Source organism: Lepisosteus platostomus, chromosome 24 (assembly GCF_059453375.1).
Source record: "Lepisosteus platostomus isolate fLepPlt1 chromosome 24, fLepPlt1.hap1, whole genome shotgun sequence".
NCBI classification, from domain to species: domain Eukaryota; kingdom Metazoa; phylum Chordata; class Actinopteri; order Semionotiformes; family Lepisosteidae; genus Lepisosteus; species Lepisosteus platostomus.
This window is the reverse complement of record NC_142634.1, coordinates 2073308-2085968: the sequence shown is the minus strand read 5'-3', so window position 1 is coordinate 2085968 and position 12661 is coordinate 2073308.

Below are 12661 nucleotides of genomic sequence, written 5' to 3'. Positions count from 1 at the left end.
TTGCTGTTACAAGGAGATTCAGTTGTCTGAAAAAACGCGTTTATTTCAGGCTGAAAAACACGTTTTGAAAAGTGTGATGTTACTGCCCCATAACTTACATGGGGTTGACCAAACTTGCAGAAACATGTTTATTTCTGCTGAAAAACACGTTTTGACCCTTTCTGCACACTGGGGTTAAGGGCTGAGTGTGTGGGCTCTTCTGAGCCTTGCTGTTACAAGGAGATTCAGTAGTCTGAAAAAACGCGTTTATTTCGGGCTGAAAAACACGTTTTGAAAAGTGTGATGTTACTGCCCCATAACTTACATGGGGTTGACCAAACTTGCAGAAACATGTTTATTTCTGCTGAAAAACACGTTTTGACCCTTTCTGCACACTGGGGTTAAGGGCTGAGTGTGTGGGCACTTCTGAGCCTTGCTGTTACAAGGAGATTCAGTTGTCTGAAAAAACGCGTTTATTTCGGGCTGAAAAACACGTTTTGAAAAGTGTGATGTTACTGCCCCATAACTTATATGGGGTTGACCAAACTTGCAGAAACATGTTTATTTCTGCTGAAAAACACGTTTTGACCCTTTCTGCACACTGGGGTTAAGGGCGGAGTGTGTGGGCACTTCTGAGCCTTGCTGTTACAAGGAGATTCAGTTGTCTGAAAAAACGCGTTTATTTCGGGCTGAAAAACACGTTTTGAAAAGTGTGATGTTACTGCCCCATAACTTACATGGGGTTGACCAAACTTGCAGAAACATGTTTATTTCTGCTGAAAAACACGTTTTGACCCTTTCTGCACACTGGGGTTAAGGGCTGAGTGTGTGGGCACTTCTGAGCCTTGCTGTTACAAGTAGATTCAGCTGTCTGAAAAAACGAGTTTATTTCGGGCTGAAAAACACGTTTTGAAAAGTGTGATGTTACTGCCCCATAACTTACATGGGGTTGACCAAACTTGCAGAAACATGTTTATTTCTGCTGAAAAACACGTTTTGACCCTTTCTGCACACTGGGGTTAAGGGCTGAGTGTGTGGGCACTTCTGAGCCTTGCTGTTACAAGGAGATTCAGCTGTCTGAAAAAACGCGTTTTTTTCGCGCTGAAAAACACGTTTTGAAAAGTGTGATGTTACTGCCCCATAACTTACATGGGGTTGACCAAACTTGCAGAAACATGTTTATTTCTGCTGAAAAACACGTTTTGACCCTTTCTGCACACTGGGGTTAAGGGCTGAGTGTGTGGGCTCTTCTGAGCCTTGCTGTTACAAGGAGATTCAGTAGTCTGAAAAAACGCGTTTATTTCGGGCTGAAAAACACGTTTTGAAAAGTGTGATGTTACTGCCCCATAACTTACATGGGGTTGACCAAACTTGCAGAAACATGTTTATTTCTGCTGAAAAACACGTTTTGACCCTTTCTGCACACTGGGGTTAAGGGCTTAGTGTGTGGGCTCTTCTGAGCCTTGCTGTTACAAGGAGATTCAGTTGTCTGAAAAAACGCGTTTATTTCGGGCTAAAAAACACGTTTTGAAAAGTGTGCTGTTACTGCCCCATAACTTACATGGGGTTGACCAAACTTGCAGAAACATGTTTATTTCTGCTGAAAAACACGTTTTGACCCTTTCTGCACACTGGGGTTAAGGGATGAGTGTGTGGGAACTTCTGAGCCTTGCTGTTACAAGGAGATTCAGTTGTCTGAAAAAACGCGTTTATTTCAGGCTGAAAAACACGTTTTGAAAAGTGTGATGTTACTGCCCCATAACTTACATGGGGTTGACCAAACTTGCAGAAACATGTTTATTTCTGCTGAAAAACACGTTTTGACCCTTTCTGCACACTGGGGTTAAGGGCTGAGTGTGTGGGCTCTTCTGAGCCTTGCTGTTACAAGGAGATTCAGTAGTCTGAAAAAACGCGTTTATTTCGGGCTGAAAAACACGTTTTGAAAAGTGTGATGTTACTGCCCCATAACTTACATGGGGTTGACCAAACTTGCAGAAACATGTTTATTTCTGCTGAAAAACACGTTTTGACCCTTTCTGCACACTGGGGTTAAGGGCTGAGTGTGTGGGCACTTCTGAGCCTTGCTGTTACAAGGAGATTCAGTTGTCTGAAAAAACGCGTTTATTTCGGGCTGAAAAACACGTTTTGAAAAGTGTGATGTTACTGCCCCATAACTTACATGGGGTTGACCAAACTTGCAGAAACATGTTTATTTCTGCTGAAAAACACGTTTTGACCCTTTCTGCACACTGGGGTTAAGGGCTGAGTGTGTGGGCACTTCTGAGCCTTGCTGTTACAAGTAGATTCAGCTGTCTGAAAAAACGAGTTTATTTCGGGCTGAAAAACACGTTTTGAAAAGTGTGATGTTACTGCCCCATAACTTACATGGGGTTGACCAAACTTGCAGAAACATGTTTATTTCTGCTGAAAAACACGTTTTGACCCTTTCTGCACACTGGGGTTAAGGGCTTAGTGTGTGGGCTCTTCTGAGCCTTGCTGTTACAAGGAGATTCAGTTGTCTGAAAAAACGCGTTTATTTCGGGCTGAAAAACACATTTTGAAAAGTGTGATGTTACTGCCCCATAACTTATATGGGGTTGACCAAACTTGCAGAAACATGTTTATTTCTGCTGAAAAACACGTTTTGACCCTTTCTGCACACTGGGGTTAAAGGCTGAGTGTGTGGGCACTTCTGAGCCTTGCTGTTACAAGTAGATTCAGCTGTTTGAAAAAACGCGTTTATTTCGGGCTGAAAAACACGTTTTGAAAAGTGTGATGTTACTGCCCCATAACTTACATGGGGTTGACCAAAATTGCAGAAACATGTTTATTTCTGCTGAAAAACACGTTTTGACCCTTTCTGCACACTGGGGTTAAGGGCTGAGTGTGTGGGCACTTCTGAGCCTTGCTGTTACAAGTAGATTCAGCTGTCTGAAAAAACGCGTTTATTTCGGGCTGAAAAACACGTTTTGAAAAGTGTGATGTTACTGCCCCATAACTTACATGGGGTTGACCAAACTTGCAGAAACATGTTTATTTCTGCTGAAAAACACGTTTTGACCCTTTCTGCACACTGGGGTTAAGGGCTGAGTGTGTGGGCACTTCTGAGCCTTGCTGTTACAAGGAGATTCAGTTGTCTGAAAAAACGCGTTTATTTCGGGCTGAAAAACACGTTTTGAAAAGTGTGATGTTACTGCCCCATAACTTACATGGGGTTGACCAAACTTGCAGAAACATGTTTATTTCTGCTGAAAAACACGTTTTGACCCTTTCTGCACACGGGGGTTAAGGGCTGAGTGTGTGGGCACTTCTGAGCCTTGCTGTTACAAGTAGATTCAGCTGTCTGAAAAAACGAGTTTATTTCGGGCTGAAAAACACGTTTTGAAAAGTGTGATGTTACTGCCCCATGACTTACATGGGGTTGACCAAACTTGCAGAAACATGTTTATTTCTGCTTCAAAACACGTTTTGACCCTTTCTGCACACTGGGGTTAAGGGCTGAGTGTGTGGGCACTTCTGAGCCTTGCTGTTACAAGGAGATTCAGTTGTCTGAAAAAACGCGTTTATTTCGGGCTGAAAAACACGTTTTGAAAAGTGTGATGTTACTGCCCCATAACTTACATGGGGTTGACCAAACTTGCAGAAACATGTTTATTTCTGCTGAAAAACACGTTTTGACCCTTTCTGCACACTGGGGTTAAGGGCTTAGTGTGTGGGCTCTTCTGAGCCTTGCTGTTACAAGGAGATTCAGTTGTCTGAAAAAACGCGTTTATTTCGGGCTGAAAAACACGTTTTGAAAAGTGTGATGTTACTGCCCCATAACTTATATGGGGTTGACCAAACTTGCAGAAACATGTTTATTTCTGCTGAAAAACACGTTTTGACCCTTTCTGCACACTGGGGTTAAAGGCTGAGTGTGTGGGCACTTCTGAGCCTTGCTGTTACAAGTAGATTCAGCTGTTTGAAAAAACGCGTTTATTTCGGGCTGAAAAACACGTTTTGAAAAGTGTGATGTTACTGCCCCATAACTTACATGGGGTTGACCAAACTTGCAGAAACATGTTTATTTCTGCTGAAAAACACGTTTTGACCCTTTCTGCACACTGGGGTTAAGGGCTTAGTGTGTGGGCTCTTCTGAGCCTTGCTGTTACAAGGAGATTCAGTTGTCTGAAAAAACGCGTTTATTTCGGGCTAAAAAACACGTTTTGAAAAGTGTGCTGTTACTGCCCCATAACTTACATGGGGTTGACCAAACTTGCAGAAACATGTTTATTTCTGCTGAAAAACACGTTTTGACCCTTTCTGCACACTGGGGTTAAGGGATGAGTGTGTGGGAACTTCTGAGCCTTGCTGTTACAAGGAGATTCAGTTGTCTGAAAAAACGCGTTTATTTCAGGCTGAAAAACACGTTTTGAAAAGTGTGATGTTACTGCCCCATAACTTACATGGGGTTGACCAAACTTGCAGAAACATGTTTATTTCTGCTGAAAAACACGTTTTGACCCTTTCTGCACACTGGGGTTAAGGGCTGAGTGTGTGGGCACTTCTGAGCCTTGCTGTTACAAGGAGATTCAGTTGTCTGAAAAAACGCGTTTATTTCGGGCTGAAAAACACGTTTTGAAAAGTGTGATGTTACTGCCCCATAACTTACATGGGGTTGACCAAACTTGCAGAAACATGTTTATTTCTGCTGAAAAACACGTTTTGACCCTTTCTGCACACTGGGGTTAAGGGCTGAGTGTGTGGGCACTTCTGAGCCTTGCTGTTACAAGTAGATTCAGCTGTCTGAAAAAACGCGTTTATTTCGGGCTGAAAAACACGTTTTGAAAAGTGTGATGTTACTGCCCCATAACTTACATGGGGTTGACCAAACTTGCAGAAACATGTTTATTTCTGCTGAAAAACACGTTTTGACCCTTTCTGCACACTGGGGTTAAGGGCTGAGTGTGTGGGCACTTCTGAGCCTTGCTGTTACAAGGAGATTCAGCTGTCTGAAAAAACGCGTTTTTTTCGCGCTGAAAAACACGTTTTGAAAAGTGTGATGTTACTGCCCCATAACTTACATGGGGTTGACCAAACTTGCAGAAACATGTTTATTTCTGCTGAAAAACACGTTTTGACCCTTTCTGCACACTGGGGTTAAGGGCTGAGTGTGTGGGCTCTTCTGAGCCTTGCTGTTACAAGGAGATTCAGTAGTCTGAAAAAACGCGTTTATTTCGGGCTGAAAAACACGTTTTGAAAAGTGTGATGTTACTGCCCCATAACTTACATGGGGTTGACCAAACTTGCAGAAACATGTTTATTTCTGCTGAAAAACACGTTTTGACCCTTTCTGCACACTGGGGTTAAGGGCTTAGTGTGTGGGCTCTTCTGAGCCTTGCTGTTACAAGGAGATTCAGTTGTCTGAAAAAACGCGTTTATTTCGGGCTAAAAAACACGTTTTGAAAAGTGTGCTGTTACTGCCCCATAACTTACATGGGGTTGACCAAACTTGCAGAAACATGTTTATTTCTGCTGAAAAACACGTTTTGACCCTTTCTGCACACTGGGGTTAAGGGATGAGTGTGTGGGAACTTCTGAGCCTTGCTGTTACAAGGAGATTCAGTTGTCTGAAAAAACGCGTTTATTTCAGGCTGAAAAACACGTTTTGAAAAGTGTGATGTTACTGCCCCATAACTTACATGGGGTTGACCAAACTTGCAGAAACATGTTTATTTCTGCTGAAAAACACGTTTTGACCCTTTCTGCACACTGGGGTTAAGGGCTGAGTGTGTGGGCTCTTCTGAGCCTTGCTGTTACAAGGAGATTCAGTAGTCTGAAAAAACGCGTTTATTTCGGGCTGAAAAACACGTTTTGAAAAGTGTGATGTTACTGCCCCATAACTTACATGGGGTTGACCAAACTTGCAGAAACATGTTTATTTCTGCTGAAAAACACGTTTTGTCCCTTTCTGCACACTGGGGTTAAGGGCTGAGTGTGTGGGCACTTCTGAGCCTTGCTGTTACAAGGAGATTCAGTTGTCTGAAAAAACGCGTTTATTTCGGGCTGAAAAACACGTTTTGAAAAGTGTGATGTTACTGCCCCATAACTTACATGGGGTTGACCAAACTTGCAGAAACATGTTTATTTCTGCTGAAAAACACGTTTTGACCCTTTCTGCACACTGGGGTTAAGGGCTGAGTGTGTGGGCACTTCTGAGCCTTGCTGTTACAAGTAGATTCAGCTGTCTGAAAAAACGAGTTTATTTCGGGCTGAAAAACACGTTTTGAAAAGTGTGATGTTACTGCCCCATAACTTACATGGGGTTGACCAAACTTGCAGAAACATGTTTATTTCTGCTGAAAAACACGTTTTGACCCTTTCTGCACACTGGGGTTAAGGGCTGAGTGTGTGGGCACTTCTGAGCCTTGCTGTTACAAGGAGATTCAGCTGTCTGAAAAAACGCGTTTTTTTCGCGCTGAAAAACACGTTTTGAAAAGTGTGATGTTACTGCCCCATAACTTAAATGGGGTTGACCAAACTTGCAGAAACATGTTTATTTCTGCTGAAAAACACGTTTTGACCCTTTCTGCACACTGGGGTTAAGGGCTGAGTGTGTGGGCTCTTCTGAGCCTTGCTGTTACAAGGAGATTCAGTAGTCTGAAAAAACGCGTTTATTTCGGGCTGAAAAACACGTTTTGAAAAGTGTGATGTTACTGCCCCATAACTTACATGGGGTTGACCAAACTTGCAGAAACATGTTTATTTCTGCTGAAAAACACGTTTTGACCCTTTCTGCACACTGGGGTTAAGGGCTTAGTGTGTGGGCTCTTCTGAGCCTTGCTGTTACAAGGAGATTCAGTTGTCTGAAAAAACGCGTTTATTTCGGGCTGAAAAACACGTTTTGAAAAGTGTGCTGTTACTGCCCCATAACTTACATGGGGTTGACCAAACTTGCAGAAACATGTTTATTTCTGCTGAAAAACACGTTTTGACCCTTTCTGCACACTGGGGTTAAGGGATGAGTGTGTGGGAACTTCTGAGCCTTGCTGTTACTAGTAGATTCAGCTGTCTGAAAAAACGCGTTTATTTCGGGCTGAAAAACACGTTTTGAAAAGTGTGATGTTACTGCCCCATAACTTACATGGGGTTGACCAAACTTGCAGAAACATGTTTATTTCTGCTGAAAAACACGTTTTGACCCTTTCTGCACACTGGGGTTAAGGGCTGAGTGTGTGGGCACTTCTGAGCCTTGCTGTTACAAGTAGATTCAGTTGTCTGAAAAAACGCGTTTATTTCGGGCTGAAAAACACGTTTTGAAAAGTGTGATGTTACAGCCCCATAACTTACATGGGGTTGACCAAACTTGCAGAAACATGTTTATTTCTGCTGAAAAACACGTTTTGACCCTTTCTGCACACTGGGGTTAAGGGCTGAGTGTGTGGGCACTTCTGAGCCTTGCTGTTACAAGGAGATTCAGTTGTCTGAAAAAATGCGTTTATTTCGGGCTGAAAAACACGTTTTGAAAAGTGTGATGTTACTGCCCCATAACTTACATGGGGTTGACCAAACTTGCAGAAACATGTTTATTTCTGCTGAAAAACACGTTTTGACCCTTTCTGCACACTGGGGTTTAGGGCTGAGTGTGTGGGCACTTCTGAGCCTTGCTGTTACAAGTAGATTCAGCTGTCTGAAAAAACGAGTTTATTTCGGGCTGAAAAACACGTTTTGAAAAGTGTGATGTTACTGCCCCATAACTTACATGGGGTTGACCAAACTTGCAGAAACATGTTTATTTCTGCTGAAAAACACGTTTTGACCCTTTCTGCACACTGGGGTTAAGGGCTTAGTGTGTGGGCTCTTCTGAGCCTTGCTGTTACAAGGAGATTCAGTTGTCTGAAAAAACGCGTTTATTTCGGGCTGAAAAACACGTTTTGAAAAGTGTGATGTTACTGCCCCATAACTTATATGGGGTTGACCAAACTTGCAGAAACATGTTTATTTCTGCTGAAAAACACGTTTTGACCCTTTCTGCACACTGGGGTTAAAGGCTGAGTGTGTGGGCACTTCTGAGCCTTGCTGTTACAAGTAGATTCAGCTGTTTGAAAAAACGCGTTTATTTCGGGCTGAAAAACACGTTTTGAAAAGTGTGATGTTACTGCCCCATAACTTACATGGGGTTGACCAAACTTGCAGAAACATGTTTATTTCTGCTGAAAAACACGTTTTGACCCTTTCTGCACACTGGGGTTAAGGGCTTAGTGTGTGGGCTCTTCTGAGCCTTGCTGTTACAAGGAGATTCAGTTGTCTGAAAAAACGCGTTTATTTCGGGCTGAAAAACACGTTTTGAAAAGTGTGCTGTTACTGCCCCATAACTTACATGGGGTTGACCAAACTTGCAGAAACATGTTTATTTCTGCTGAAAAACACGTTTTGACCCTTTCTGCACACTGGGGTTAAGGGATGAGTGTGTGGGAACTTCTGAGCCTTGCTGTTACTAGTAGATTCAGCTGTCTGAAAAAACGCGTTTATTTCGGGCTGAAAAACACGTTTTGAAAAGTGTGATGTTACTGCCCCATAACTTACATGGGGTTGACCAAACTTGCAGAAACATGTTTATTTCTGCTGAAAAACACGTTTTGACCCTTTCTGCACACTGGGGTTAAGGGCTGAGTATGTGGGCACTTCTGAGCCTTGCTGTTACAAGGAGATTCAGTTGTCTGAAAAAACGCGTTTATTTCGGGCTGAAAAACACGTTTTGAAAAGTGTGATGTTACTGCCCCATAACTTACATGGGGTTGACCAAACTTGCAGAAACATGTTTATTTCTGCTGAAAAACACGTTTTGACCCTTTCTGCACACTGGGGTTAAGGGCTTAGTGTGTGGGCTCTTCTGAGCCTTGCTGTTACAAGGAGATTCAGTTGTCTGAAAAAACGCGTTTATTTCGGGCTGAAAAACACGTTTTGAAAAGTGTGATGTTACTGCCCCATAACTTATATGGGGTTGACCAAACTTGCAGAAACATGTTTATTTCTGCTGAAAAACACGTTTTGACCCTTTCTGCACACTGGGGTTAAAGGCTGAGTGTGTGGGCACTTCTGAGCCTTGCTGTTACAAGTAGATTCAGCTGTTTGAAAAAACGCGTTTATTTCGGGCTGAAAAACACGTTTTGAAAAGTGTGATGTTACTGCCCCATAACTTACATGGGGTTGACCAAACTTGCAGAAACATGTTTATTTCTGCTGAAAAACACGTTTTGACCCTTTCTGCACACTGGGGTTAAGGGCTGAGTGTGTGGGCACTTCTGAGCCTTGCTGTTACAAGGAGATTCAGTTGTCTGAAAAAACGCGTTTATTTCGGGCTGAAAAACACGTTTTGAAAAGTGTGATGTTACTGCCCCATAACTTACATGGGGTTGACCAAACTTGCAGAAACATGTTTATTTCTGCTGAAAAACACGTTTTGACCCTTTCTGCACACTGGGGTTAAGGGCTGAGTGTGTGGGCACTTCTGAGCCTTGCTGTTACAAGGAGATTCAGTTGTCTGAAAAAACGCTTTTATGTCGGGCTGAAAAACACGTTTTGAAAAGTGTGATGTTACTGCCCCATAACTTACATGGGGTTGACCAAACTTGCAGAAACATGTTTATTTCTGCTGAAAAACACGTTTTGACCCTTTCTGCACACTGGGGTTAAGGGCTGAGTGTGTGGGCTCTTCTGAGCCTTGCTGTTACAAGGAGATTCAGTTGTCTGAAAAAACGCGTTTATTTCGGGCTGAAAAACACGTTTTGAAAAGTGTGATGTTACTGCCCCATAACTTACATGGGGTTGACCAAACTTGCAGAAACATGTTTATTTCTGCTGAAAAACACGTTTTGACCCTTTCTGCACACTGGGGTTAAGGGCTGAGTGTGTGGGCACTTCTGAGCCTTGCTGTTACAAGGAGATTCAGTTGTCTGAAAAAACGCGTTTATTTCGGGCTGAAAAACACGTTTTGAAAAGTGTGATGTTACTGCCCCATAACTTACATGGGGTTGACCAAACTTGCAGAAACATGTTTATTTCTGCTGAAAAACACGTTTCGACCCTTTCTGCACACTGGGGTTAAGGGCTGAGTGTGTGGGCTCTTCTGAGCCTTGCTGTTACAAGGAGATTCATTTGTCTGAAAAAACGCGTTTATTTCGGGCTGAAAAACACGTTTTGAAAAGTGTGATGTTACTGCCCCATAACTTACATGGGGTTGACCAAACTTGCAGAAACATGTTTATTTCTGCTGAAAAACACGTTTTGACCCTTTCTGCACACTGGGGTTAAGGGCTGAGTGTGTGGGCACTTCTGAGCCTTGCTGTTACAAGGAGAATCAGTTGTCTGAAAAAACGCGTTTATTTCGGGCTGAAAAACACGTTTTGAAAAGTGTGATGTTACTGCCCCATAACTTACATGGGGTTGACCAAACTTGCAGAAACATGTTTATTTCTGCTGAAAAACACGTTTTGACCCTTTCTGCACACTGGGGTTAAGGGCTGAGTGTGTGGGCTCTTCTGAGCCTTGCTGTTACAAGGAGATTCAGTTGTCTGAAAAAACGCGTTTATTTCGGGCTGAAAAACACGTTTTGAAAAGTGTGATGTTACTGCCCCATAACTTACATGGGGTTGACCAAACTTGCAGAAACATGTTTATTTCTGCTGAAAAACACGTTTTGACCCTTTCTGCACACTGGGGTTAAGGGCTGAGTGTGTGGGCTCTTCTGAGCCTTGCTGTTACAAGGAGATTCAGTTGTCTGAAAAAACGCGTTTATTTCGGGCTGAAAAACACGTTTTGAAAAGTGTGATGTTACTGCCCCATAACTTACATGGGGTTGACCAAACTTGCAGAAACATGTTTATTTCTGCTGAAAAACACGTTTTGACCCTTTCTGCACACTGGGGTTAAGGGCTGAGTGTGTGGGCACTTCTGAGCCTTGCTGTTACAAGGAGATTCAGTTGTCTGAAAAAACGCTTTTATGTCGGGCTGAAAAACACGTTTTGAAAAGTGTGATGTTACTGCCCCATAACTTACATGGGGTTGACCAAACTTGCAGAAACATGTTTATTTCTGCTGAAAAACACGTTTTGACCCTTTCTGCACACTGGGGTTAAGGGCTGAGTGTGTGGGCTCTTCTGAGCCTTGCTGTTACAAGGAGATTCAGTAGTCTGAAAAAACGCGTTTATTTCGGGCTGAAAAACACGTTTTGAAAAGTGTGATGTTACTGCCCCATAACTTACATGGGGTTGACCAAACTTGCAGAAACATGTTTATTTCTGCTGAAAAACACGTTTTGACCCTTTCTGCACACTGGGGTTAAGGGCTGAGTGTGTGGGCACTTCTGAGCCTTGCTGTTACAAGGAGATTCAGTTGTCTGAAAAAACGCGTTTATTTCGGGCTGAAAAACACGTTTTGAAAAGTGTGATGTTACTGCCCCATAACTTATATGGGGTTGACCAAACTTGCAGAAACATGTTTATTTCTGCTGAAAAACACGTTTTGACCCTTTCTGCACACTGGGGTTAAAGGCTGAGTGTGTGGGCACTTCTGAGCCTTGCTGTTACAAGTAGATTCAGCTGTTTGAAAAAACGCGTTTATTTCGGGCTGAAAAACACGTTTTGAAAAGTGTGATGTTACTGCCCCATAACTTACATGGGGTTGACCAAACTTGCAGAAACATGTTTATTTCTGCTGAAAAACACGTTTTGACCCTTTCTGCACACTGGGGTTAAGGGCTGAGTGTGTGGGCACTTCTGAGCCTTGCTGTTACAAGTAGATTCAGCTGTCTGAAAAAACGCGTTTATTTCGGGCTGAAAAACACGTTTTGAAAAGTGTGATGTTACTGCCCCATAACTTACATGGGGTTGACCAAACTTGCAGAAACATGTTTATTTCTGCTGAAAAACACGTTTTGACCCTTTCTGCACACTGGGGTTAAGGGCTGAGTGTGTGGGCACTTCTGAGCCTTGCTGTTACAAGGAGATTCAGTTGTCTGAAAAAACGCGTTTATTTCGGGCTGAAAAACACGTTTTGAAAAGTGTGATGTTACTGCCCCATAACTTACATGGGGTTGACCAAACTTGCAGAAACATGTTTATTTCTGCTGAAAAACACGTTTTGACCCTTTCTGCACACTGGGGTTAAGGGCTGAGTGTGTGGGCACTTCTGAGCCTTGCTGTTACAAGTAGATTCAGCTGTCTGAAAAAACGAGTTTATTTCGGGCTGAAAAACACGTTTTGAAAAGTGTGATGTTACTGCCCCATAACTTACATGGGGTTGACCAAACTTGCAGAAACATGTTTATTTCTGCTGTAAAACACGTTTTGACCCTTTCTGCACACTGGGGTTAAGGGCTTAGTGTGTGGGCTCTTCTGAGCCTTGCTGTTACAAGGAGATTCAGTTGTCTGAAAAAACGCGTTTATTTCGGGCTGAAAAACACGTTTTGAAAAGTGTGATGTTACTGCCCCATAACTTATATGGGGTTGACCAAACTTGCAGAAACATGTTTATTTCTGCTGAAAAACACGTTTTGACCCTTTCTGCACACTGGGGTTAAAGGCTGAGTGTGTGGGCACTTCTGAGCCTTGCTGTTACAAGTAGATTCAGCTGTTTGAAAAAACGCGTTTATTTCGGGCTGAAAAACACGTTTTGAAAAGTGTGATGTTACTGCCCCATAACT